General features: G+C 41.7%; 2 long non-coding RNA genes across 2 annotated transcripts; one reads left to right on the forward strand and one right to left on the reverse strand.

The window, feature by feature from the left end:
* Nucleotides 1-1,630: 1,630 nt before the first annotated feature.
* Nucleotides 1,631-25,154, reverse strand: LOC130543704 (uncharacterized). Its single transcript, XR_008959212.1, has 3 exons — nt 24,855-25,154; nt 5,294-5,357; nt 1,631-4,855 (listed from the first exon to the last, which is right to left on the reverse strand). It is a non-coding gene; the product is annotated as an uncharacterized LOC130543704 (long non-coding RNA).
* Nucleotides 2,205-9,945, forward strand: LOC125283369 (uncharacterized). Its single transcript, XR_007191139.2, has 4 exons — nt 2,205-2,365; nt 3,824-3,954; nt 9,539-9,659; nt 9,788-9,945. It is a non-coding gene; the product is annotated as an uncharacterized LOC125283369 (long non-coding RNA).
* Nucleotides 25,155-26,553: the final 1,399 nt, after the last annotated feature.

Genomic DNA, 26,553 nt, shown 5'->3' on the forward strand with positions numbered 1-26,553 from the left:
ATGATTGTGAGACACAACAGACGGAACCCTCCCAGGATCCGATGCCTGCTCCTTGTTGCCTCTTTCTTGGTCTTGGCAGTTCAGGGAGGCTGGCTCATACTAGGAGCCAATCTCTGTCTTCTGGCAAGTGTTATCACTTTGCACCCGCAGACCAGGAGTCAAAAGTTGGTGGAAAGCTGCTGATATTCAGCACCTGTTCTTCATGAGCAATGAGGTAACTTACAATGTTCTATAGCAATGTCAATCTTTTACTTCCCCCCCCCATGCTCGCTAGAAATGTAGCACTTCTTGATTCAGATTGGTAAACATTTTCTGAGCAGAAGAGTGCCAGATTCCCCTTCCTTAAGTTCTGCTTTGATTATGTCATTTCTTAGCTCTAAAACTTTCAAAGGCTTTCCATTGCAAACTGAATAAAATTTTTCAAAACTGTTACACGCTTCCTTCTGGCTTCTTCTCTAGTCTCCCGGAGATGTGCAATGTTGCAGCGTTGCTTCTGCACTGGATCCCAGGATGCACCAGTGGGATTCAGCTCTGGTTACCCATAGCATAAACTTGTTCAATAATGAACAGTTTGTTGGTTTTCTTTTCTTCCCTGTCTCATTTCCCCATTCCCTTACCAAAATTCCCTGGAATCAACTTTTTTTTTTTTTTTTTTTTGAGGGAAAAAGAGAGGGGAATGGGGAGAGGCAGAGGGAGGGAGAAAGAGAGAGAGAGAATCTTAAGCTGGATTCACACCCAGGGCAGAGCTTGACGCAGGGTTGGACGCGGGGCTCAATGCAGGGCTCGGTCTCACAACACTGAGATCATGACCTGAGCCCAAATTAGGAGTCCGATGCTTAACTGACTGAGCCATCCAGGCGCCCCACCCGCACCCCAGAATTAACTTCTAAATAAACTACTTGCACTTGAGTTTTACCTGGTCTGGCTTGGGGGAAACCTGAAGTTCCTTTCTAAATAGGCTTGTGTTTCCTTCTGTCTACATAAGAGGTAGCACAGAATGGTGGGGAAAGCACAGGTTTTGCATCAGACAGACCTGGGATAGAAACTTGGCTCTGCCACAGACGAACCTGTGACGCCGACATAGGTACAGAAGGGGGAAGTGGTCGTTAGGACCAGGTGAGGCTGATATTGACAATAGCACATGGTTGGCACTTGAGTTGGATTTTTCATTTCCAAATCCCCGTATCTTTATTTGAGCTCTTCCCACTGGAATGCCCTTTTCCCACCATTCTTGCCTGTAGAAACCTTGCATTTGCCTCAGCCACGAGGCGTTCTCTGAATAATGCAACAAGGAATGAAGTTTTGCTCCTTGGTGCCTGTAGTTATTAGGAGTGCTTACATGGCACTGATCCTAAACCGACCTGCATTGTGATGATTTGTCTCTCTCTTTCCCTCCCTACTCATTGTGAACCGATCGTAACAGAAGCTACATCTGGATCCAGGATAAGGCATTCTGTTTGCTGAGCATCTGATAGAACTTTCCCTAGGCCTGTGGTTGAGTGGGGCTATGACAACCAGCTCACATGCTGGGGAAAAAGGTAAGATCTCACAGCACCAATATTATAGGCATGTAACTTTGTTTCCAATTCCTATGATAAACACCTTGCATCTGTTCAGGCTTCTACAATAAAAATACCATAAACTGGGTGACTTATAAACAACACACATTTATTTCTCGCAGTTCTGGAGGCTGAGAAGTCCAAGATCAAGATGCCATCACATGCGATGTCTGGTGAAAGCCTGCTTCCTAGATGGCCGCTTTTGTTTTTTGTTTTTAGGATATTTTCTGTTGTAACTTCACATGGCAGAAGGGGCAAGGGAGCCCTCTTGGGTTTCTTTTATAAGGGCACTAATCCCATTAATGAAGGCTCTGCTCTCATGACCTAATCACCTCCCAGTGGTTCCACCTCCTAATATCATCACCCTCTTGGCTTAAGTTTCAATATTTGAATCTGGGGAGAAGGAGGGGAAGCAAACATTCTGACCACAGGACCCTGGTTTTTAAAAGTTGAGAAGAGAAAACAGACTGACCTTTTGTTTCCCAGGATCTTAGGACCTAGGGCAATGGGGAGTCAATCTCAGGGCAGTTTCTGCCAGTGAACCGTCCCTTCACTCAGACAAAGCCCTCCTCTGTGTTCTTCTCTCCCCTTCCTTGTGGGACTCTCCTGGAAGGTGAATGCCCTGAATGCTTTATTCATAGCCACGGTGCCACTTTGACGAGACTTCTTTGCCGGGCTGCTGCCACTGCCGCCCTGAGGTTCTTGGGGGAAGCTTCCATAGGACCCACCAGGCTCCCTGCAGATGACCACTCCATTTATGCCACCTGTCCACCAGCCCTGGCAGCAGAAAGGGGACAATACACAATGTAAGATCACATTGCATCTTCTTTTTGTTGTTGTTATTTAGTATTTATTCTATGGAAACTGTACAGGTACATATTAGTTTAACAGTCCACAAGGCTAATTATCAAAGCCAAGAGTCGTCTCCATGCCCAGGCCATGCTAGTTCCCCAGAGGAAATGACATGCAACAATTTTAGCTCTTTCTTTGGATATTTACTTTCATATTTCTGAGGAACACTCTTATATTGTTACTTCTTCATAATGGTTAAAACTAAAAAAAGACCCAGGATTTAACTTGTTTTTCGTAGCATTCCTCCACCTCCTGAAGCCCACTTCCCATCCTGTTATTCTCTCAAAAGAGTTATACTATCATGTAGAACACGTCAATAATCAGCGTTTACATGGTTACAACTATGTAAATGTTGATCTTCATCACTGAGCCAGGTTGTATACTCTTTTCCTGTGTTGCACATTTATTTTTTAATTTTCCTAGAAGTTAGTGATTGCCTTGTTTTATCATTTGCTTAATTTTCTATGTGCCAATCATTAATTCAGCTCCAACCCCCCCCCCCCAGGAGTTGAAGTGTTCTCTCAGTATTTTCAAATATATCAGATATTCTATCAATTTCAACCTTTTGAGGGCATATTCTCCGGATGGAACGTTCTGATGTGTTCCGTCCTGGCCTGGTTTTCTCTACCCCAAGTACATAATTGTCATCTTGAGAATCTCTCTTTCCCATATTGCACAAACTTTATTTACTCCTCTCTTTCTGAGACTTTGGATATTTGATAATATTTTTATTCTACTTTCACACTAAGCTGAGTGTTTGGCTGAATAGTGATCTCTCCCAATTTTCAAGGCAATTCTCTGTTGTCCTTTAACTTCCACTGAAATAATCATAGCTGTGTATCAGCATTTGCACAGTTTCCAGAGCATAATTTCCCACAGGGCAACACAAAGAAGGCCGGGTGATGCTTGCATACACAATGGGTTATGGGAGAGTAACCCCGAGCTTAGGGAGCCCTAATCTCTTATAACACATAGGCAGTCTTTCTGACTTTTGCTTGGGAGTGTACTGGACAGAAAACAAACGTGCCCTCTGCTGGGAGGGAAACATTATCTCTATCTTTCAAGGCATTTTGCCATTTATACATCTTTGAAAAGATAGCCTGGAGCAAAAGCACAGGGCCTGGACTTGAGAAATATCCAGAAATGTGAGAGACTCATAAAGAATTATCTCCCAACATTGTTTGTTCTCTATATTTCACACTAAACACTTTCCTCAAATGTCTGGTGATTCTTGGCTGTGTGCCCTTGTTTGGAAACTGCCTTCCTGCTGTAAACTTTGCTGTCTGAGTTTTGAAAGCCAAGTGGGAGGAAGGAGGCTGTGGGGAATAGTGTGATAGAGAAGCAAGTTTCAGCTTTCAGGATTCAAGCTTCTACTTAACCCCCATTTTACAGGAAAGTGTCTTAACTTGCAGCTCTGCCTGCTGTCCTTCCGTCCAGAGGCTCTGTCGTACGCTCTGTAGGCTTCACTGTTCACTACAGTAGCCGCCGGTCTCATGTGGCTACGGAGCACGTGACATGTGGGTTGTCCAAATCAAAGTCAGTGGTAAGTGTAAAATACTCATTAATTTCAAAGACTTAGTACAAAAAAAGGTAAAATATCTCAGTAGCAATTTTTATACTGATCATGTACTAAACTGACAAAATTTTGTATGCATTGGGTTAAATATATTGTTAAAGCTCTGTTTGTCTTTTTCTTCTTACTTTTAAAAAAATGTGGCTACTGGAAAATTCTGAGGTTTGTGACGTTCTTCCTCAGCACTTTGTGGGGATACCTAGTCACCTATCTCTTCTAGTCAGAGGAAGCCGATTTTCAAAGTCTTTGGGCCTTTTCCTCAACTTCCCAGCAAGCCTTTCTTCTATCATAACGTCTTTCTCTTTGACCACCTCTGGGAAAGGTTCTTTCATTTTTTAGTGATGGAAATGATTAGATAGGGTCCATCCAGATAATTTAATCTTTCACCAAGAGGTCTGTAGCCGTAATCACACAAAGTCCATTTTCCAGGTGAGGGAGCACCTTCACAGGTTCTGGCGGTTATGGTGTGGACATCCTTGGGGATCATTATTCTTTTTTTTTTTTTTTTTAAGATTTTATTTATTTATGTGCCAGAGAGACAGCCAGCGAGAGAGGGAACACAGCAGGGGGAGTGGGAGAGGAAGAAGCAGGCTCATAGCGGAAGAGCCTGATGTGGGACTCGATCCCAGATCGCCAGGATCACGCCCTGAGCGGAAGGCAGACGCTTTAACGACTGCGCTACCCAGGTGCCCCATGGGGATCATTATTCTGCTTGCCACACTGTCCTTGTGTCCATTTTCCAAGTGATGAAACTGAGGCACAGAGAGGTTAAGATCCATATTCAAGGTTGCACAACCAATGAGTGTTCGAGCTGACTTTTGAACCCACGCTGCTTGGAACCAGAGCCTGTGCTCCATCAGGGCTTGGATGACTGGAAGATAAGAACACAACAGGAAAGGACAGGAGGTTAAAAAAGTGGCAGAGGTGAAGTCACCTTTTGGCAGAGGCCTTAAGTATGTGAACTGCATTCCTGTCGAAGGCTTATCTCTATCACGTCTAAAGGCCTAGATAATAAAAACAGAAGAAACATCCTTTTGTTGTTTTTGTTAAGTGGCATAAATCACACAGGGCCCATTCACGATGACAAGCATATTGGCTCCAGGAAAACCAATCAACTGTGAGTCTGTTTGAAATTGATAAAAATTCCTGACTCCTATTGCCCTGGGGACAGAGGCGTCTGCCCCTTGCAGCTTTCCCGACTCATCAGTTTGATGAAGCCTTTGTTTCAGGCCTGGGAAAATGGAAGGAAGGATGTCCCGGATGTGTTGGAAACAAAACTCAACCCGATTCTGAACAGCGAGCTTCTCACCTCCACTGAAGAGCTGGTCTGCCATGAGCAAGCAGCTCCCTTTGTATCTCTGAGGCCCAGTTTTCTGTTTGGAAATGAAGAGATACTCATTTAGAGATTTTTATGATGATCCTTTTGAAACACATATACCAATGGAAAGGATCATATAATAAGCATGTATACACCTACTGCCTCTATTGCATAGCTGTTAACATTTTTTCTGTATTTGTTTCTGTATATATGTAACACAAATGTGCATGTTTGTGTGTGTGTATAATTAACTTAAAACTTGTTTTTGCTGAACCACTTAAAAGTAAGTTAAAATGTCTTGACACTTCACCCCTAAATATTTCAGCATTCATCTCCTAAGATTGAGAACATACTCCAACATAACCATACTTTGTTACCAAACTTACAGAAATTAACAATTCCCTTAAGATTATTAATAGCCAATGCATATTCAGATCCCCCCTTGTCCCTAGAATGTCTTTGTAGCTCTTTTTTTTTTTTAAACCAGGATTCAACCAAAGTTTATGTTAATAGGTCTCCTTTAATCTATAACATGCTCTATTATTATTATTTCCCTGGAATACACATTCTAACAACTAACAGTGTTTCACTCTAATTGTGATTTTAAGTGGGGAGGGACAAGACCACCCTTAAATTGTGCAGGGGGTTGTCTTTGTGGGTAGGGGAGGACTGAGACTCTGGGGTGCCTAGGACCCAGTCTAGGCTTGGGACAACCTACCAGAGGCACTGCTGGCCCAGGCCAGTCCCAGCTACCCTAAGAGGACTTGGACAAATTTGAGGAAGTCATTTCAAGACAAGATGCCCACTGAAGTGTGGAGGCTGACCAGGGGCCCTGCCTGCCCAGGTCAAGGGCAGTACTGGAGATGTGGATGGGATATTGAGAGAAATATCACTCTAGTGGAGAGACATAAGTAGCATGTATAGTTAACTTATCCAGGGGTTGTTTTCTCAGATACTGTCTTGCCTCTGGGTATGCTCCATTGTATCTTCCCTTTCTTTCCCCTTTGTTCATTCAACAAGTATTTTTTAAGGGCCAAATATGTGCCACACACTGTTTTAGGCACCAGTCAAGCCAAAAATACCAGCCCTCACAAGACTCACATTTTAGTGGGGGAGACAGATGACACACACATTTTATAGTGAAAATGGTAAGGAGAAACAGAGGGCAAGGTCTGAGCGACATGTTACAATTTCTGATGGTGTCTTAATTATCTATCGCTGAATAACAAATTGCCTCAAACATTAGTGGCTTAAAACAATAAGCATATATTGTTTCACAGTTTCTGTGGCTTATCCGTGTCGTCCAGCTCACAGTCTCAAGGCTGGAACCAAGGTATTGGTAAGGCTGCAAACAGCTCAGGACTTGAATAGGGAGGATCCACTTCCAAGATCATTCCTGTGGTTGTGAGCAAAGATTCGGTTTCTTGCAGAAAGATTTGGTTTCTTATTCAGTTTCAATAAGGCCTTAGCCCCTTCTTGGCTCATGGCCAGAAGCTTGCCCCCGGTCCTTACCACATCGGTTTCTCCATAGGCAGCTCATAATATGGCAGCTGGCTTCCATCAGAGTTAGCAAGTGAGAGAGCAGGGTGGGGGATTCAAGAAAGCCACAGACAGATCATTTGTGACTCGATCTGAGAAGTGACATCCCATCCCTCTTACTGGATTCTGTTCCTTAAAAGTGAGTCATTAAGTCCGGTCCACACTTAAGAGGCAGGAATTATACAAGGGCATGAAGACCAATGAATGGGTATCTTGGGGGCCATTGAGAAGCTGCCTCGCAGAGGTAGAGTAGCCAATGGAGGCCTCACTGACAAAGTGACGTTTAAATAAAGACATGTGGCAAGTAAGAGGGGGAGCCATATCTGGAGGAAGAGCATTCCAGGCAAAGGGAGCAGAGCATTTGAAGGTCTCCAGGCAGGAGCAAAGCTGGTATATTCTCCCATAAAAGTCATCAACTAGATGGTCTCCAAGGCTCTTCTTGACTTCAATGCATTTGGAATCAAAATGTGTTACTCACATAAAGATCTCTTTATTCAGTGAACATATGCCATCTCCATACGTCAGGCTCTGTGCAAGGCCAAGAGTGCCAGCCACCCTGAGCTCAACAAGCGAAAGGAAAGTCAATCAGGCCTGCACATAGACCCCAGAGCTTTGTTTTTAAGAGGGTGGTCTGTGATTTTGATGATCTCACTGTACTTTTCTTTGAACTCAAAAAATATCTAGAAACAAAGATGCTCTCCATCTATCAGGGGTTGTTAACCTGGAGTCTGTGCATCGAACATAGAGAAAAATTTGTATCTCTAGTCTTACTAAGCTTTAACTGAAAGTTAGCATAAACTTTCATTATTAGTGTCTGTGTGGCAGCCCCCTCCCAGACAACCCCAATGACCCTACTCTTGATGTCAACAGCCACGTGCACTGTGGCCCCCACCATTTTACCAGGGTTGGTCTGTGCGACCAATAAGATGTGGAGGTGATAATATGCCCCTTCTGAGATGAGGCTATAAAAGACTGCAGCTTCTGCCCCAGGCTCCTGCTCTCTTTCTCCATCATTCATGCTGACAGAAGCTGGCTGCAATGTCTTAAGGACACGTGACAGGAACTAAGGTGTTCAGCCAAGACACAGCCAGGAACCGAGACCCACCAACAGCCTAGTGAGTGAGCTTAGAAGTGGATTCCCCAGACTTCAGAGATTGAGCCCCAGCCTATAGCTTGACTGCAGCCTCGTGGCTCTGAGTGGAGGCACCCAGAACTGGTTCCTGGATTCCCAACCCTCAAAAACTGAGTGCTATGGTGTTTGTTATTTTGAAGTTGCTACACTGTGTTATGCAGCAATAGATAACTAATACAGTGGGTAGAAAACACAGTAGTGTTAGTAGTACCTGGGATTTTGTCATGAATAGAAATCATAGTTACTGTTATATTATCATTATTACAGAGGGAATCAATATGCTATCACTATTCTGAAAGTACAGAACTTGTTTTTATATGTATTTATACAAAGAGAATATAAAGAAGCATATATATTTATCAAATGAATTAAAATATTTTGGTAATTGAATTTCAGTCTAACTGGTGTCCTTTATATTCCTATGTATGCAGCTTAATTTTTTGCATTTAAAAACATTTTTCTGAGAAGGGGTCCATAGGCTTCACCAGACGGCTGAAGCACACAAAAGAGGTGAAGGATCCTGGGTTTGGAAGCTGGCTTCTCCCTGCCGATGTGCAAGGAGACCAAGAACACTTCTACAGGCGCAGTTAGGTCCTGCACAGCCAAGACGGCAGGATCTTCCAGGCGCCGGGCCAGCGGCCTGCGTCAGGACGTGGGACAAGCCCGGCTGGCCAGGCCGGCCTGCGGGAGCCTTAGCCTCGGGAGGGGGGAGCAGCTTCTGCAGCAAGCGTGGACTAGGCCCGCGCTGGGAGCTCCTCCTGCCCACGATTTGCACCAAGCACTGCCCTTCCCTTCTCATCCGGTCTCAGAACGGCTCTTTTCATTGGCTGCCAAGCCTGAAGCACGCAGAGCGCAGAGGAAGGCGGTTGCTGTGCCGACGGCCATGCGAGAGTCAGCACAGAGCACCCGTGCGCAGAGGGGCCGGAGGCCCGCTCGTCAGACGCAGCCCAGAGGAGTGCGCTGCCTGGGAACTCCTGTTGGAGGACCCTTGTCTCTCCCCTAGATCCTAGGGAGCTGTGTCTGGAGGACACTGGCCCCCAGGGGGCAGCCTCCCAGCCCTTGTGGAAGGGGAGGGAGCACCCGGAACTCCATTTCCATGACGAGAGTTTGTCTCTGTTCTTAGAGGTCCGGGGTGAGAGAGCTAGAAGAAAGCTAGAGAATGCCGGCCGCCCTCTGGTCTCAGTCACATTAATTTAATTTCATTTAATTTAATTTGGTTTAATTTTGTTTTATTTTTAAGATTTATTTGTTTATTTTAGAGAGAGTGTGTGCAGGAGAGCACGAGTGGGGGGAGGAGCGGAGGGAGAGAATCTCAAGCGCACTCTGCACTGAGAGTGACTCGGGGCTCACCCAGAACCCTGAGATCACGACCTGAGCCAAAACCAAGAGCCGGTTGGTGGGTTGCTCAACTGACTGAGCCACTCACGTGTCCCTCAGTTGCAGTTTAGAGATGGGGACGTTGAGAGGTGAAATGTCTTCTCAGGACCATGAGATTCATTTGCCAAGAGGCAGGTCAAGGTTTTGGTGTCCTAACGGGCTGTCTTGTTGACTCTTATATTTCTGAGGCCTGGCGGGAGGGCAGAGACGTGAAAACGTGTTGGAGGAATGAATGAGTGCAGCCCAAGCTGGTGCTCTCGCTATCCCATCAAGCCTTGCGCACTTTCACTCAAGGAAATGGAAAACACGGTGAGCCTGGGTGACCCTCTTCATTTTAATTTTCCCTTTGTCCCAACAAATGGTAAATCATTTCCTTGTCTCTTCTTCTTCTTCTTCGGTTCCCTCCACAACCTAAAATGCACCCACGTTTTGTCAAGCTCCTAGGTCATCAGAGTGCGTTTCGTTGTGAGCTTGATACTCCGAGGGTCCTTACTACTTTAGCTTTAAAACGAAGCTGTGCTTGGGCTGGATCCGACACCACCTGGCCGGGGTGAGCAGGAGAGAAGAAGAAGGGAAAGTGCTGGGAACCCTCTGAAACCTGGTATGAGGGGCGGTTGGGGTGGGGGGAGAGGGAGGGAGACCCCCGCTTGGAGGCCACCTGGACTGGGGATCCCCCTCGTATCTCCACTGCCCACAGCAGTGCCACGTATGCAGCGCATCGTAGAGATTTGTTGGTTTGCTGATTGACTGACAGATGAGTGAAAGCGCCCTAGACGCTGACCCCTGGTGGCTTCCAGAGCCTTCTCTAAGATCTTCTTGCAAATGAGATGCGCTGCCAAGAGCGAAGGGCCTACCTAATGGAGTCAAGCCAGAGCCAGATCTCAAACGTGCCTTTCTGGGCTCCAGTAATAAAGATATGGAAAGTCCAGGTGAAAATGTGTATTGCACGTCTGTGGGTATGTGTACTTCGCGAGTCTCCAGTCGGCTAACAGCAGATGGTGGGTATCTACCAAGGGCAGAGAGCCAGACTCAAAGTTCCCAAAGTGGTGGCATCATGATCCCCCAGCTGACGGAATTTATCTTCTCCATCTCCATAGAGAAAGCAGGAACTAGGTCTGAGTTTTAAAGAATCACAGTATGGCTTCCAAAAACTGTCCCTGGCCTCAGGTTATATATATATTTATATGAATCTTATGTAACATGTATTTATATATAACATATATATAACGTGTGTATATGTGTGTGTGTATATATATATACACACACATATGGTATACTTTTTAAATCTAGAAATATTCCCATAAAAATCAAATTCAAAAAATGAAATAGAAAAAAAAGTACATTCTATTTCAGCTTGCTTCCTTTTTCTAATCTTCTCCAAATTTTTGACGCATGCTTCCTTAATGATCTCATGAATTGGATACTGTATGTGTTTTGATTTTCTATAAAATCCTTAGAAAAGTATACCAAATAAAGGAATTTTTTCCTTTCTGTGACGTATTTGAGAGGGAAGGAGTAAAGGAGGTATAGTCCCCTAAATTTTAGCAATTCTGGTCAATAAATATTTATTGATACCCCACTATATGCAAGGCATGCCTTGGAGACTGAGGAAGGAGCACGTTACATCCCCAGAGGTAAGGATCTGTGCCTTGGGAAATCCCAGAATCTATCATACACACAATAGATAAAACGTAGAGCACACAGTGATAATACATGCAGAAAGTGCTAGATGCAATAAAAGACTTCAAGCCAAATATTTTGGAACGACAAAGAACAGTTTTGGTGGAAGGAGTGAATGAGAAATGAGATGGGGAGTTAGTGAGTGTAAGGATATAGAGTTAAGATAAAGACGGGAAGGAGAGGAAGGGCAGGAGCAAAGAAAGAATTATTTTTCTCCAAGTGGGGAATATGGAGTCCAAAGCTGCCACTCGACCGCTTGATTTCTTCTCTCAATGGGCTCCAGAGACACACGGGAGGTTGTTGAATGGAATGCACAAGGATGGGGAAGGAGAGAGGAGAGGGTTAACATTGCCAAAGACCAGCTTTACTCTGAGACCCAAGAAAGGAAGGTTGAGGGGTCCTGTGACCTAATTCCTTCCCACCTTCGAGTCTCTATCTTTACTCTGCTTAAGTGGTTTTCCATGTTCCTGCCTCCTTAATGATAAAGATGGATGTCAAGTTGAAATAAGGCAAGAGGACACATTGAGGGCTGTCTTTTTGTCTTTCACCCAACCGCCTAAGTACACCCACAAATCAAACTCTACTCAAGAATGGTGATGTGGAAGGTATTGTCATTATCTTTGCTCTTTTAACCCCTTTCTTCAGAATGACTCTCTGACCTTCTGCAGTTAGCACTTTTTCTTGGCAACTTGTCTTCAATATTATCCTTCCTGTTTTCTTTCTAGCCGTTATGTTATCTATTTCACCACTGAATATGATTTCCTCCCTATCCACTCATCAGCTTATTTTAGCTACTTATTCTCTCCTATCGCTTTTTTTTTTTTTAACAAACTTCCCACGTATGTCCCCTTTGGCACTTTTCCAGCCATTTTCCTTCTTAACTCCTATTTTGTGCAGAGTTCATAAAAATGTATATGATTATGTATATTAAACCCATTCCCAAGGTCACGCTTCCCAGGAAGCATCTCACAGGTTCCATGCATCAAATCCCACACTGTAACCTGGCCCCAAAGTCTTGTTTAAATCCTGCCCTTCTTTTTTTTTTTTTTTTAACGATTTTATTTATTTATTTGACAGAGAGAGAGACAGCCAGCGAGAGGGGGAACACAAGCAGGGGGAGTGGGAGAGGAAGAAGCAGGCTCCCAGCGGAAGAGCCTGTCGTGGGGCTCGATCCCAGAACTCCGGGATCACGCCCTGAGCCGAAGGCAGACGCTTAATGACTGAGCCACCCAGGCGCCCCTAAATCCTGCCCTTCTGATAGCAGATTCTACTTGAGGCCTTCGGAGCTGAATCCTGAGAATGTAACCTAGCATCCTCTTGCCCCATCCTGCTTGCTTGTCCGGTGAGATAAGCTGTGTGAAGGGTTTTGAAAGCTGTAAAGCCTGTGCTGTGGTATTTGTCGTTGCTGTTATAGTTTGTTTGCTCATGCCTTCATGAAGTGAGAATTCATTGAGCACCTACTATGTGTCAGAGAGGAAAGAGAAAACGCAAACAAGATAGCATGGTCCAGGATGCAAATGGTGAGAACAAAAAAGCAGAAAGAGAGAAAATGACATCGTCTCTTGCTTCATAGATCTTATGGTCTGGACCAGAATATGGGTGTCAATCAAATAGTTGTGTGACTAGGTATAAAATGACCACTGGGCTCAATGCGATGGCGGAAAGGTTTCTCATACTGTACTGTAGGGAATGCGTACCTGGTCCAGCCTGGGGAGGAGTCAGCCACCCTCCTGTGTGTGGGAGCTGGCGAGTTAGCAGGAGCTGACTCTGTCAGCACAGATGTCAGCCCGGATGGTGGAGTCACGCCCCGGGCACAACGCACTGCAAGGTGGGAAGCCGCAGGGTTAATGGTTCCAGGAACTACAAGAAGGTCAACGTAACTAGATCGGAATGCAGGGAGGCTGAGGTCAAGGAGAGATGTGGTCTGTGAGGAGGTTGGAGAGAAAACAGTAGCACCAGGCCAGACAAGGCCAAGTTTCATGAGACTTTTAGCTTTTTTAAAGACAGTAAAGCATTTAAACAGAAAAGAGTTCTGTTCCGAAACCTTACTCTCTGAATACAAGGAGCCCAGGCAGGCCTCATCCTAAATGCTTTCTGCGACAAGAGAGCTTGATTGCCCCTCCGTTGGGGCAAAATACAAAAAGACCTGCCTACAGCCTAATTCTGGGGGTATGACGGGTCCCAACACAAACCTGGATGCTTCTCTTTCTAGAATCCTAAACTCCTCTAAAAGGTTATTCTCGCATTCTTTTTGGACAATAAAATGTGACTACCTTCAAGGAGGTTCTTGCCAACAAATACAATAAACCCAATCTTTGTGGCTGGAAATGAAGGGAAAACATACCTTGAGTCACTCCTAAAGGCTGCCCACAGATCCTTTGAGCCTCACTCCGTAGTTCACAACAAAAGCATAAGTTTAATGTCACCAAGGCATTCAGTACAGCTGCTGCATTGTCAAAGAAGCTTCCAACTGTGGAGAAGGCCTCCGGTTGTCCTCCAAAATCCCAGCTCCCCCTCCACCTGGACAGATAACCAGATTAAACTCCCAGCCTCCCTTGTCGTTACGTGAGTCCCTAGGTCTAAGTTCTCTCCAATCAACGTGAGTCACAGTGATTTGCTCCACTTCCAGGCCGGGTCCGTAAAACCCTCCCACTGTTGGCTGATGGGACAGTTGATGCTCAAGATGGCTTTGGAATCCACGTGTTGAAGATGGCAGCCCAGCTATTAGCCTGAGTTCCTGAATAATTATAGAGGATAATGGCTCTCCCTACCAGAACACCTACCAAGACTATTACATGAAAAATAAATAAGCATCTTTTCATTAAGTTGGTAAACTTCTGAAATGTAACAAGTAACAGACCATTTTGATAACCTGAGGAGGCTCAGCCACTAAACTGTGGGCTTCTTAAAGGCAGGGACTACGCTACTGCTTCCTTGAGTCTGTAGTCCCTAGGACAGTGCTTGGCATATAGGAAGATCTCAGTAGATGTATCTCAAGGAGTGGCATTGCTTAGGAAAATTATGTGATAGGCTTGCGAATTTGCTTATGTAACAACTCAGATACGCAGAGAGATGTACTTCTGGACCTGGTCTTTCTCATGATGAATTCCTAGCTTGGTGGTTGGGGTAGGTGGAAGGGATAATCAAATATCAATCCAGTTAAACCTTTGTCTACTGCCATATTTAAATAGCCTCATTGGGCAATGTTTAGTCTTTTGGGATACTTGCTCATTTTTACACTCACTTGACTTTCTCCAAGATGGTGTCTAGGGTGTAAGAGGAAAAACACTTGAATAAAAGCGTCTCAGAGCTACCTGAAACCCTCCCACCTCCTAGGTGGCCTTGGCTATGGAAAATGTAATCGGAGGTGTGCTGCTGCTGAATTTTTTCTCAGCTTAGTCAGCGTCCTGTGGCCACTTCTTGTCTATTCAGATCCCCTCAGTTTTTGCAGGGTGGCCTTCTCTGGATCTCTGTCAAGCCCTTCTAGAGCCCGACTCAGATTGCCGCCAGCCTTTACAATGAGATCTCCTCATTTGCTCTGGGGCCCCCAAGGATGACCACCTGGCTCTCTTTTTGGTGTTTGTGCCATACAAGAATCAGGGTAGAAGCAAGAGTGCAATCCCGATCCTTATCTGAATGCTCTCCTCTTAACTCAGCTGCACGGCCCCCTTTTAGCATGGGGTCCACTACATAGAGGCATCTTACAGATTCATAACAGGAAGTGAAATAAAAGCCCAGAAAAGGAAATTCTGGACCCACGTGCCTGACAGTTTTTGTCTCCTACTTTGTCTTCCTTCTTCCTATAGTCACCAGGAGCCAAAAAAGGATAAATTTTTCCTCCTTCCTGCAGATCCTCCTTCCACCCAGCAAACAAGCCACATGGGCTAAAAGCTTGTCTGATCCCTAATTGTGCCCTAGGTGTGGTTCTTGCTACATTAAATGGGAGATAAAAGATTTGAGAAAGCCTTTTTCTGTCACATATATGTGACTCTCAAGTTGTGTTGTGAAATCTCTTTCTTTTTTTAAAAAAAGATTATTTATTTATTTATTTGAGAGAGAGAGAAAGAAAAGCAGACTCCCCACTGAGCAGAAAGCCTGACATGGGGCTTGATCTCAAGACCCTGAGATCATGACCTGAGCCAAAGGCAGACGCTTAACCAACTGAACCACCCAAGAGCCCCTGAAATCTCTTGCTTTTAATGTCAGATGCTAACAAATATGAAAATGTTGATGAAACTCAAGGAAGTAAGTCTTGTAAAAGATGATTATGATTCTTGTTGCTGCTTCCCCATTTCTTTTAGAACAGGTGCTCCACACTAATCAAATGTATTTCTGGTCCCCAGATAACTTGGTCTGACCAGAAAGTCACACACTAGGAAATGCAAAAAAAGAAACTTCTATTAAAATTATATCTTATTCCACATCTGTTTGGGGCTTAGGACATCCCAAGATATTGACTTATAAAATCAGATGTGTAGATGGTGAGAGGGCCATGACCTCATCTACCCCTAAGGACTTTCTCCGCTGTGATGCTGGCATAGGTGTCGTGCTTAACTTTAAAAACTTAAGTATCAGAGATACAATTCTCTTTATAAGGAAATTCCACTGGCTCTGACTTCTTCCCAAGTTCAGAGAGTGGATACCCTGGAAATGAATGCAGAACACAGATAAGAAGCAGTTAGTTAGTCCCAGTCATTCCCAAATCATCTAGGAGCTCATTAAACTAAAGGCAACCTGAATAATCACATGACTTGTTTACCTTTTCTTCTTTCAGAAAGGAGATTAAGTTAAACATAATTTTTCAGGTCAGGTGATCTAAAGCAAACATCTTAAAGAAAGACAAGAAGACTAAAGCCTTAGTCTGTTATTATTAGTGTCTATTATTCATTCTACATTCTGACAACAAAGGAGCTGTATTTTTTTTAAATCAAAGTATATAATGTGAAATCTTCACAGTAATCCAATGAAGTAGTCACAATATTATTTTCCTTTTGTAGATGAAGAAACTGAGGCTTGGAGAAGTTAAGTGGCTTAGTCAAGGTCCACAGGGAGGAAACGAGTCGTAAATAGAGTCAGGTCTTGAGCTGAAACCTCTCGGGTCTATTTTCATTTCATATACACACTGTCAGTCCTCATGTCTAAATGTTATTCCTTCTGATTTCCAACATCTGCTGCGGGTTTTTTTTTTTTTCCTTATAAGACCGTTGTGGCATGTTAATTGATCAGAGCCCAAACAAGTGGATGGTGATGTTCTGGAGACTTCCATGACGTAGGACTTGGCTTATTAGTAATTTAAATCATGCTATAAAATAATCCCACTCCTACTCTATTGCTTTAAGCCATCTGCTTTGTGATGATCAGAGTTTCAACCTAATGAAAAAAATATTGAGTTAGAGGTCTTTTTGTTTGTTTTGTTTTTGATGATAACCTAATACCAGGGGTATTGCTGGGAGGCATTTGCCACACACTTCAAATTGGGTCACCTGCCTCATTTGTGTGCAGAGCAGACACCTGCCGAGGCTTGTCTTTCCAAGATCTTTGTCTATGAGAGAACATGGGAATAGGAACATGAAGAGATTTCTTCCCAATGAGCTCCATAGGTCTGCCAAGCCAGGAACAATATAAGAGCAGGAAAATGTAGCTGGAAACTCCTTCATACATTAGCCAATCTGGGTTTGGTTTCTTTTTCTACATAACAGTTTGTAATAGTTCTTACAAATGTAAGTTGTCCAAAACCACAGACAAATTTAAAAAAGAAGAAGAGGAGGAGAAAGAGGAAGGAAGAAGAAGAGGTGTATTTCTGTCTTTAAACACTCTGAAAACATTTTTAGAATGAAAGACTCTTCAAACACTGAGCCAGATTAGACCTCATCCGACCCCCCACCCTTTTACTTTTCCTCTTATATTGCTTTATCCAGACAAAACATCCGTTAGTCCCTCCTGGTATGTGTAATCGAAGCAATAATTCATGGCTTTATTAATTTAAAACATAGCTACTAGTTTATATCTTCATTCTGTGAAACTTAATTGAATTCTAGAATTGATCAAATTAAAGCCACCTAAATTCAACCAGCCATCTGTGAAAGCGGGTTCATAAACTTGAACATCATCAGACCAGAACTATTACTTCCATGTTTCTGCATCTGGTCTGAGAGTCTCCCTCTTGCTGAAATTTCTTAGCATTTCTCCATGGGCACTTCCCAATTAGCATGGCTTCTTAGGAACATTTAGCAAAAGTTTAAACATTTCAGTGAAGCTTATTGATTATTTTACCTATTAGCAGAGATTAGCTTCAGCAATCACAATTCCCATTTGTTATAGAAGCCTGGTGGCGAAAGCTCAGAGCAGGCTGAGAATAGGACAATACGTGTAAAGGTATTTTCAAAGCATAAATGGGGTTAGTCACAATACAAGTGTGAAACCAAACATGTCAGTTGGTCTCAAATATCTCTGTGACTTCCATGTTGTAATCCTGGTTTATGTGTTTACTCTAAGGACAATTGAGTAGCTGCGAAGATAGAGAACAACTTTCTAAAGGGATGGGACCCCGGATTAATTGGTTTTGAAGAGGAAAGTTGGTCAAGGCTACGGGTCATTAGTGATTAGTCATAGGTCTGGCGGTCCTGGGAGTGAGCAGGGGGGGATGCCTGGGGAGCAGAAAGCGATTCAGGAGAGGGTAAGAGAGCTGTTTCACTGTTCTTTCTAGGGTTAGCCTACTTCCTTTCTCCAGTCTTTGTTCCCATTACTAGTTTTTTCTGGTCAGAACCAAAACGCAAAATGTCCACACCCCCTGTACTTGACATATCTATCCGATTTATGAGACTATTATCGTATGGACAAAAAACTTTTGCTTTTGTTCAGGAAAGTATTTTCAAAAAAAGCTCAGGTCCTGCTTCTTACTGAGTGAAGATGAAGAAACATTCCTCCCCAGCAACTCAGCACCTTTTGTCTTGAAGAGCCTTGAGCAATGACACTTCAGCTGAGCACAACAGATAACCCCCACTGCTGCCAGTGCCAGGACTTTGGGGCCAAAGGGGTGCCTCCCGGGGCATGTCTTTTTCATCACCATCACAGATTTCAGTGGGGGCTGGCAGGCAACAGTAAGTTGAGAATCTAAATAAATCTAGAGGGTATTCAGTCACAAGTTGGAATTTATAAGGCACATTGGTATATCCCTGCTTTCAAAGTGGAGTATAGGATCACGGATTGAGGACATGGTTTTCCTAACTCCTGGCCATAAGAGAACCTCGATGTGTAAGCCCATTAGTCATCAGGTGTAGAGAAATGAACAATTATCTCTTAGAATGAAATCTTTGAGAGGAACAATATACATGGTCATTTGGGAGGAAAAAAAATTATACGATTTATATGTATTCACAGGGCTTAGGCCCAATATGGTGGGTTAAAGTTTTATAGTTGCTATTATAATATGCTATTATAATACTCCAATCATTACACTTGATAGTAGGAGTGTAGAATCATTCACAGTTCAGGGGTTTTAAGCATCTATTATTTACAGTGTATTGATTAGCTTGGGAAGCTATAACAAAGGAACATAAACTGGATGCTTAAACAACAGGAATTTATTTTCTCACAGTTAAGGAGGCTGGAATTCTGAGGTCAAGAGAACAACATGGGCTGGTTCTGCAAGACCTGTCTTCCTGTCTTGCAGACAATCACCTTCTCACGGTGTCCTCAAATGCTGAAGAGGGAGAGAGAAAATTCTTTGGTGTGTACTCTTACAAGGGCAGAGACCTCCCCTTATGACCTCTAATCCTGATTACATCCTAAGGGGACCATCTCCAAATACCATCACATTGGGGAGTAGGGCTTCATATGAATTTTAGGGGAACACAAACATTCAGTGCATAACATAGAGCAACATGAAACTCAAAAATGTGGTCATGTGGAATAATGAGAAAAATTTTTTTAGATACTTATAAACCTTAAGTCCAAAAATGTATACCATGTGTGCCTCCTGATTTTGTGACTCTAAAATCAACACTTCCAGAAATTTACCTAGAGATATATTCAGACTTCACACACCTAAAAATGGAAGAACAGAGTTATACATAAGAAGCACCATCTGCTTCATCAAGGGACTTAATATTTTGAGACTGAATCATCTCCAGATTATGATTAAAATTCAGTGCAGAAAATGGAATGACTAAACAGCTCAATATTTAAATAAAATTTGGACAATTACTTATTCTATCTCATCATCCTCATTTGTAAAATGAGGAGAATACATACCCTACCTATGGTAGAGAATTAATATTAGTGTTAAAGTTGTTATAGTTGAAAAGTCATGCCTGAATAAGTAAATGTTATTGTGGTCTGATGTTGCAAGTATTTATTTAGCTGTGTGTGTCTGACACCCTGTCATATTCAAGAAATGCAAAATGAAGTAAGACATGAGTCTCTACATTAAGGAGATCACCATATGGTGGCAAAGACAAATCCATGAATTACTCTGAACAACTAGTTAGGGTACAATGCAACAAATGTTATAATAAAGCTGTGTATAGGATACTAAGGGAAAACTACACACTGAGAATTTAATATGGGGCTGGGGAACTAGTCATTTGGCATGAAAATCTGACTAATCATTTGCTCAGGACTTTCACTTGGCTCCTAAGTTTCTTGCCAAGATTCTTGTCGCATAGCCTGAATAGCTGCATTCATCTGGAAGCTCTACTATATGATGCAACTAATTTTTAGGATTGCTACATCATCTTGATAAATTGACTCCTTTATCATTAGCCCTCTTTATCCCTGGCAATGTTCTTTGCTACTTTGATATAGTTACCCCTTATAGCTTTCTGTGGATTTCTGTTATATGGTATTTTTCAATCCTTTCACTTCTAACCACTTAAAACTTTTATATTTATAGTGGGTTTTTTTGTGGACAGCATATAGTTGGATCTTGCTTTATAATTCAATGTAGCAATCTCTATCTTTTAAGTGGAATGTTTAGATCATTTATAATTAATGTAATTACTGATATGGTTGAGCTAAAATCTACCATCATGCTATTTGTTTTCTTTTCGTTTCATCTATTCTTTGTTCATTTTTCCTCATTTTATAACTTTCTTGGATTGAATACTTTTAATAATTTAATTTTATCTTATGTGTTGGCTTATTAGGTTTAATTCTTTGCTATGGTTACTTTAGGGCTTTTATTACACATTTTGATTATACATTTTAAGTTTTTACAGTATCCCTTCAAGAGACATTATACTCATTCACTATAATAAGAATATAACAAAATTATACTTCGGTTTCTCCTCTCCTAGGCTTTGTACTATGATTGTCACGTATTTTATTTCTATATATGTTATAAACCCCACAGTGTATCATCTTTTTTTAAAGCAAAAATAAATACAATACATTGTTAACAATACATTGTTATTTTTGCTTTAGAAAATGGATTATTTTTAAAAGAAATGGAAATAATAAGAAAATAGTTTTTACGTTTACCCATGTAATGATAATTTCTGGTGCTCTTCATCCCTTTATGTAGATCTATACTTCTATCTGGTGTCGTAAGGACTTCATTTCAAATTTCTTGTAGTATAGATCTGCTGGTGATAAGTTCTTTCAGCTTTTATATTTCTTTTTTTATTAAGAGTTTATTTATTTATTTGACACAGAGAGAGACAGCCAGTGAGAGAGGGAACACAAGCAGGGGGAGCGGGAGAGGAAGAAGCAGGCTCCCAGCTAAGGAGCCTGATGCGGGGCTTGATCCCAGAACGCTGGGATCATGCCCTGAGCCGGAGGCAGACGCTTAATGACTGTGCCACCCAGGCTCCCCAGCTTTTATATTTCTAAAAAAGTCTATATTTTGCTTTCATTTTTGAAAGATATTTTTCTTGGATAAAAAAATTCTAGGTTAATAGTTTTTTTTTTTTTCTTTTCAGTGCTCTAAAGATATTGCCTCACTGTCTTCTAGTTTACAATTTCCATCGAGAAATCTGATAGTATCCTTATCTTTGTTCCTCGTTTTCTCTGGCTGCTTTTGTGATTTTCTCTCTATCAGTTGATTTAAGCAATTTGATTATGCTGTGCCTGGGTGTAGATTTCTGCATGTTTCATGTGTTTGAGGTCTATTGAGAGTTCTAGATATATGTGTTTACAGTTTTCATCAAATATGGAAAGTATCGATCATTATTTCTTCAAATAGTTTTTAGCTTCACCACCACTTATTTGAGGTGAAACCAGTAAGTACACATGTATTTGGTTTCTTGAATTTGTCCCACAGTTCAATGATTTTCTGTTTATTTTGTTCAGTCATCTTTCTTCTCTTTCTCTCTCCCTCTGCTATATTTTCAGGTCCATTAATCTTCTTCAATGTCTTCTGCAATGTTAATTCTGCTAGTAATCCCATCGGTATTCTTTTTGTGTAAGGCATGGTAATTTTCATCTCAAGATTTTCAACTTGGGTCTTCTTTTTATATCTTCTATGTTTCTACTTAACACATTTAATCTTTCTTCCAGTTTCTTGAACATATGGAATATCATCATAAGAACTATTTAAATGTCTTTGTTGATTAATTCTATCACCTGTGTCATTTCTGGGTATTTTGATTGATTGATTCCCCCCCCATAATGGGTCATACTTTCCTCTTTCTTTGTATGTCTGATAACTTCTGATTGAATGTCAGAAGTTGTGAATTTGACCACACTGGCAGCTGGGTATTTTTTTATAATAATTTTTTTTATTATATTATGTTAGTCACCATACAGTACATCCCTAGTTTTTGATGTAAAGTTCCATGATTCATTACTTGTGTATAACACCCAGTGCACCATGCAATACGTGCCCTCCTTACCCATCCCATTTCCCCACTCCCCTCCCCTCTGAAGCCCTCAGTTTGTTTCCCAGAGTCCATAGTCTCTCATGGTTATTTTGATTCCGGTAAATATTATGGAGCTTTATTCTGGATGCAGTTAAATTACTTGGAAACAATGTGATCCTTCAAGTGTTGCTTTGAAGTTGTGGGGGGCCGGACTGAAGCTACCTTTAGCCTGAAGTCAATTTTTCCCCCACTACTGATGTAACATTCTTCATAGTTCTCTAATTCTATCTGAATGATGAGTTTATCCACTAGGGCTTTAGGGAACAGGCACTTTTCTCAGACCTGTGTGAAGTCTGAGGACTATTCCCCCTAATCCTTTCAGGTGATTCTTTCCCAGGTCCTGGGTAATTTCTTCACTTGCACACACTGGTTGACATTCAACTGTATACTTAAGGAGGACCCTCTCTCTTTAGCTCTCTGGGGTTTCTACTCTGCGCAGCCCTCTTCTTGCTGGTACTCCGCATCATAAACTCTAGCCATCTCTGTTTCCCTGGACTCTGAGTTCAGTCTCATCAAATTGGCAAAACAGTTGGGCTCTGCCTGGGTTCTTTATCCCTCTGCTGATGGAAAATTACCACATGGGAATGTGGTAGAAAAGTTTCTGGGCAATCATCTAGTTCATCTCATTTCTTTCTCATCTCTCAGTGATCCTTCATTGCCTGATATCCAATGTCTTGAGCATTATTACTTCACACATTTGTTCAGATTTTTTTGGTTGTCTCAGGTAGGTTGGTAAATCTAGTTGCTGTGACTCCGTATTAATCAGAAATGTAAGTCCTTGTGGAATACATTGTAATCACTTTAATACAAAAGTCACCATGCCAAGCCTGAGCATGGAATTATAAGACAGAAAACTTGACTTTATTATACTGACCAAAGAATGTAAAATACCAAAAGGAAAAAGAGGTTAGCCTTCCTTCTCATCCTCTAAGCCTGTCCTACTGAGCAGCTGAGGGCCATCAACAAGTCTAAATGAACAACCGATATTATAATTTCCTAAGAGCTGTGAACGAAAGTGCTGTACAGTGTTGTTAAGGGTTATCATTCTAGTCTTGGGAGGATAGCCAGGGAAAACTGGTGTCCCTTTGTACCCCAAGAAGGACATATGGGAATGAGTCCCACATAGGAATATTCTCCAGAGGTACTGTCTCCAGCTACACATGGACAGGGATGAAGCCCCTTTGGCCAGTTGGATTAGACTAAGCAGCTTCTAAAACTCCACCCTATTTTAATTTTTTTATCTTTAATGCAAGGACAAAGTCTACTTATTTTCTTAACCACAAAGGCTTTTCAGTTTCTAGTTCTTACTTAATTAACACCTTGCAAATTAGAGCTTCAGTTTGGCATATTGGGTATAACAAAGTATAGTTCCAGAACATTATTAATCATATGTGAGTGGACCAGGTGGAACATTTGAAATCAACAATGTGCTTTCATGAATATTTCTTAATCACAGCCACTATCCCAGGAACCTGATGTCTTCCTTACTTTGTATATGTTGACACTTGATATAATCTCTAAAGTCACTTTAAGCACCAACATTCTATTTTCCTCAGATCTTTGCTAGTCTAATCAACTTATGAGAAACTGAAAGACAAAGAAGCAAAATTTGAAAGAATCTGAGTGTAGAAAGAACATTGGATTTAAGAACCAGGAAGCCTTTTTGAGACAACAATCTATATATCTGACTAGGTAAACTTGAGGCTTAACTTCTCTAGGTTTCATTACTATGTCTATTTTTTGGGTGAAGAAATCATCAGTCCAGACTCACCTGTGATGTAAGAGTAAGTTAAGTAAACATGAAAGCACTTTTGAAGCATAAATTGCAATTTTCCAAGGCCACCAAAGACATTTTTAAAAGAACTCAAAAGAAATATATATCGAGGTTTCTAAACACCAGAAACATCCAAACAACATAAACATTCCAACTCAATTATTTTTCTGATCGCCCACGTAGAACAAAAATCACATAAAAGTAATGATTGAAGGTGATTTGCCATATCGTGTAGCCACGGTACAATGTTCAGTGAGGTCACTGTGGCCAAATGTACCACAGAGCAGAAAATCACAGTGGCATCTTGTCAGTGATGTCAGGACACTGTAATATTCATGATGAGACAGTTCTTCATCATGTCTGTATTAGGCTGGTTATAAAGTATGGGCTGCTATCATACAACTCTTATCATGTGATGAAACATTTTCTTGTGATCATTATTCAGTTTCTGAACATTCTAGGTGAATGACCTTCAGGGAACCTTCCGACTGAGGTTTTTCTACCCTTTGTTGGCCACCCTCTACCCTCACTTTGCATCAAAGCAGAAATCTCATTTTCAACTAGAAAGAGATCATGAAACGCATTTTGCATGCATTTTTCCCCCACCTCCGTCCTCCTGACCAAGGAAAATTCGTTGAAAATAAAAGACATGAGAATTCTCTCATGCAATCATAATGATTGGTCTAAAGAAGAAAAAATTAAAAATCATAGCTGTTTTGGTTGCTTCTCTTCCGCTTGTTCATAAGGGAGAGATTCTATTCTAGGGTTAGGGGGCTGGCCACACATATGACACCCACTGCTGGAGACTGATGGCTGCCTGTTGTCCAAGGAAAGAAGATACCGTGCCACCAGAGCTGGGCAGGAGTTGTCATGGGGAACCCGGTGAACCAGCAGGGGCTCTGGGGGGCAGGCTTTATAGTAACAAGAGGTTGGAGGGACTCCTGGTATCTCCAGGAGGCTGTGATTGTTTGATTTGAATATTTCTGTAGCTGGCAGGGAACTGAAGCCTACTACTCAGGGATAAGCAGGCTCTGTGCCTCGTCCCCATGATACGGAGGGTTGTTTGGCTACGGGACCTTATCTGAGGTGCAGTTAGGCCATTCAAGGACTTCCCAGTTTCCCATGGCAGGGGCAGCACGGAATACTAATTGTGGGTCTGACACCGCGATAGAGATGATAGAACACACTTACCCAGCTGGACAAGGAAGCTCCTCACCTGTAAATTGCGGGTCATTGCTATGATCCATTACCTCTTACTCCTGCTCTTAAGTCAAACAAGACGTCCTTTCAAAACCAGAGATAAAATTAGGAATGTTGGAAGCATTGTTGGGGCTGTTCCCAGCCTTGCTCTCTTCTTTAGAAAAAGGTAGACAGACCGGGGCTTGGCGTGATGGTCTGGAGCCTGTGGTTGCCCTGTCTGCAGGCAAGCATTCTTGTGACTGTTGAGACATTGGACTGACTCCCCAGGGACTCACCATGGGCTGGCCCAGCTGCAGTTTCTAGAACAAGGAAACAGAGTCAATTGGCCTTCTCAGCCACTGTTAAGCCATAACTTAGAAAAATAGAAACCCAGTAGTGAGCACTCTTTAAAAAATTACAAAGTCTGTAGTTAAATAAGGTGTTTGTGACGGTTCATGGAAAAGAATTTTCGGGGAATGTATTGAGAATAGTTTTAATTAGAGATACACAGGAAAGGAGATACACGATATGCTATATTATAATAAAATTAGTAATATAATATCTGTGGTATTTACACACTCTGAATGAACTTAAAACAATGTCATTAAATGAAAAATTTTTTCCTGTGCACAAGAACAGTGATATTGCCTTATTTTTTAAAAAATGTTTAAATGTTAAATGATGACATTTCAAATATATAGCCAAGTGCCAAGAATATTGACAGATACTCATGGACTGACTTCCCATATTAATAGATGTGAATTTTTTACTTTATTTGCTTCAAAATCAATTTTCTCTCTTTTTAAGAAAGAAAAGATTAAGTGCAGATTGACACGCTCATCTCATCCTTACCTCTCTTCTTAGAGGCAACCGGGATCCTGACCACGTATGTATGTTTAAACTTTTGTTATATAGATATATCCATAAATAATATATACTATTATTTTGTATGCATTAAATATTTATATAAACATTAGAAACCATATGGTACATTTCTTTTTGTAATTATTATTCTTATCAACATGTTTTGACATTTCTTCATGTTGGTATATGAAGATCTAGTTTGTTCATTTTACCTTTCTGTAGTATTTCAATTATAAATCAGTTTATTTACTCATTGGTCTACTATGATACTGTGATTTATAATAAGAAATATAACTAATTTGCTGTGCCATGGTAAAGACTGAGATAGCTGAAATTTAGACTGGAGAGAAGAAATATTATTTAGATGTAACAAGTTAGAGCAATTTAGTTTTCCTTGTGCCTTATAGAATTATATACCTCTCTTTTAAGTTTCCTTGTTTCAAAAATGTCTTAAGGTGAGGCTGAACTGTCAATTGTCCCTGACATACATTTTCCTCTTTTTTTCCTTAATAAAGGATCCCACTTTTTTTTGCTGGCTCATAGCCTCTTGGAATAAATAAGGTTGTGTAGCTAGGTATGGTGAGGAGACTACCTTCTACTAAAGTAGAAGATAAACTTTCTCAGAAGTTTTCTTCAAGTGAGGAAGCGAACTCTTCTTTGTTCTCTTTTGCACTGGCTGGAATGCAGACACAGTGGCTGGAGCTTAAGTAACCATCTCAGGCCATGAGGCAATAGCACACACTGAGGATGGCAGAGCAACAAAACAGAAGAATCCTGGTTCCCTGATACTGTAGAACAGGGGTCAGCAAAATGTTTCTGTAAAGGGACAGATGATGAATATCTCCAG

Source organism: Ursus arctos, unplaced genomic scaffold (assembly GCF_023065955.2).
Source record: "Ursus arctos isolate Adak ecotype North America unplaced genomic scaffold, UrsArc2.0 scaffold_15, whole genome shotgun sequence".
NCBI classification, from domain to species: Eukaryota; Metazoa; Chordata; class Mammalia; order Carnivora; family Ursidae; genus Ursus; species Ursus arctos.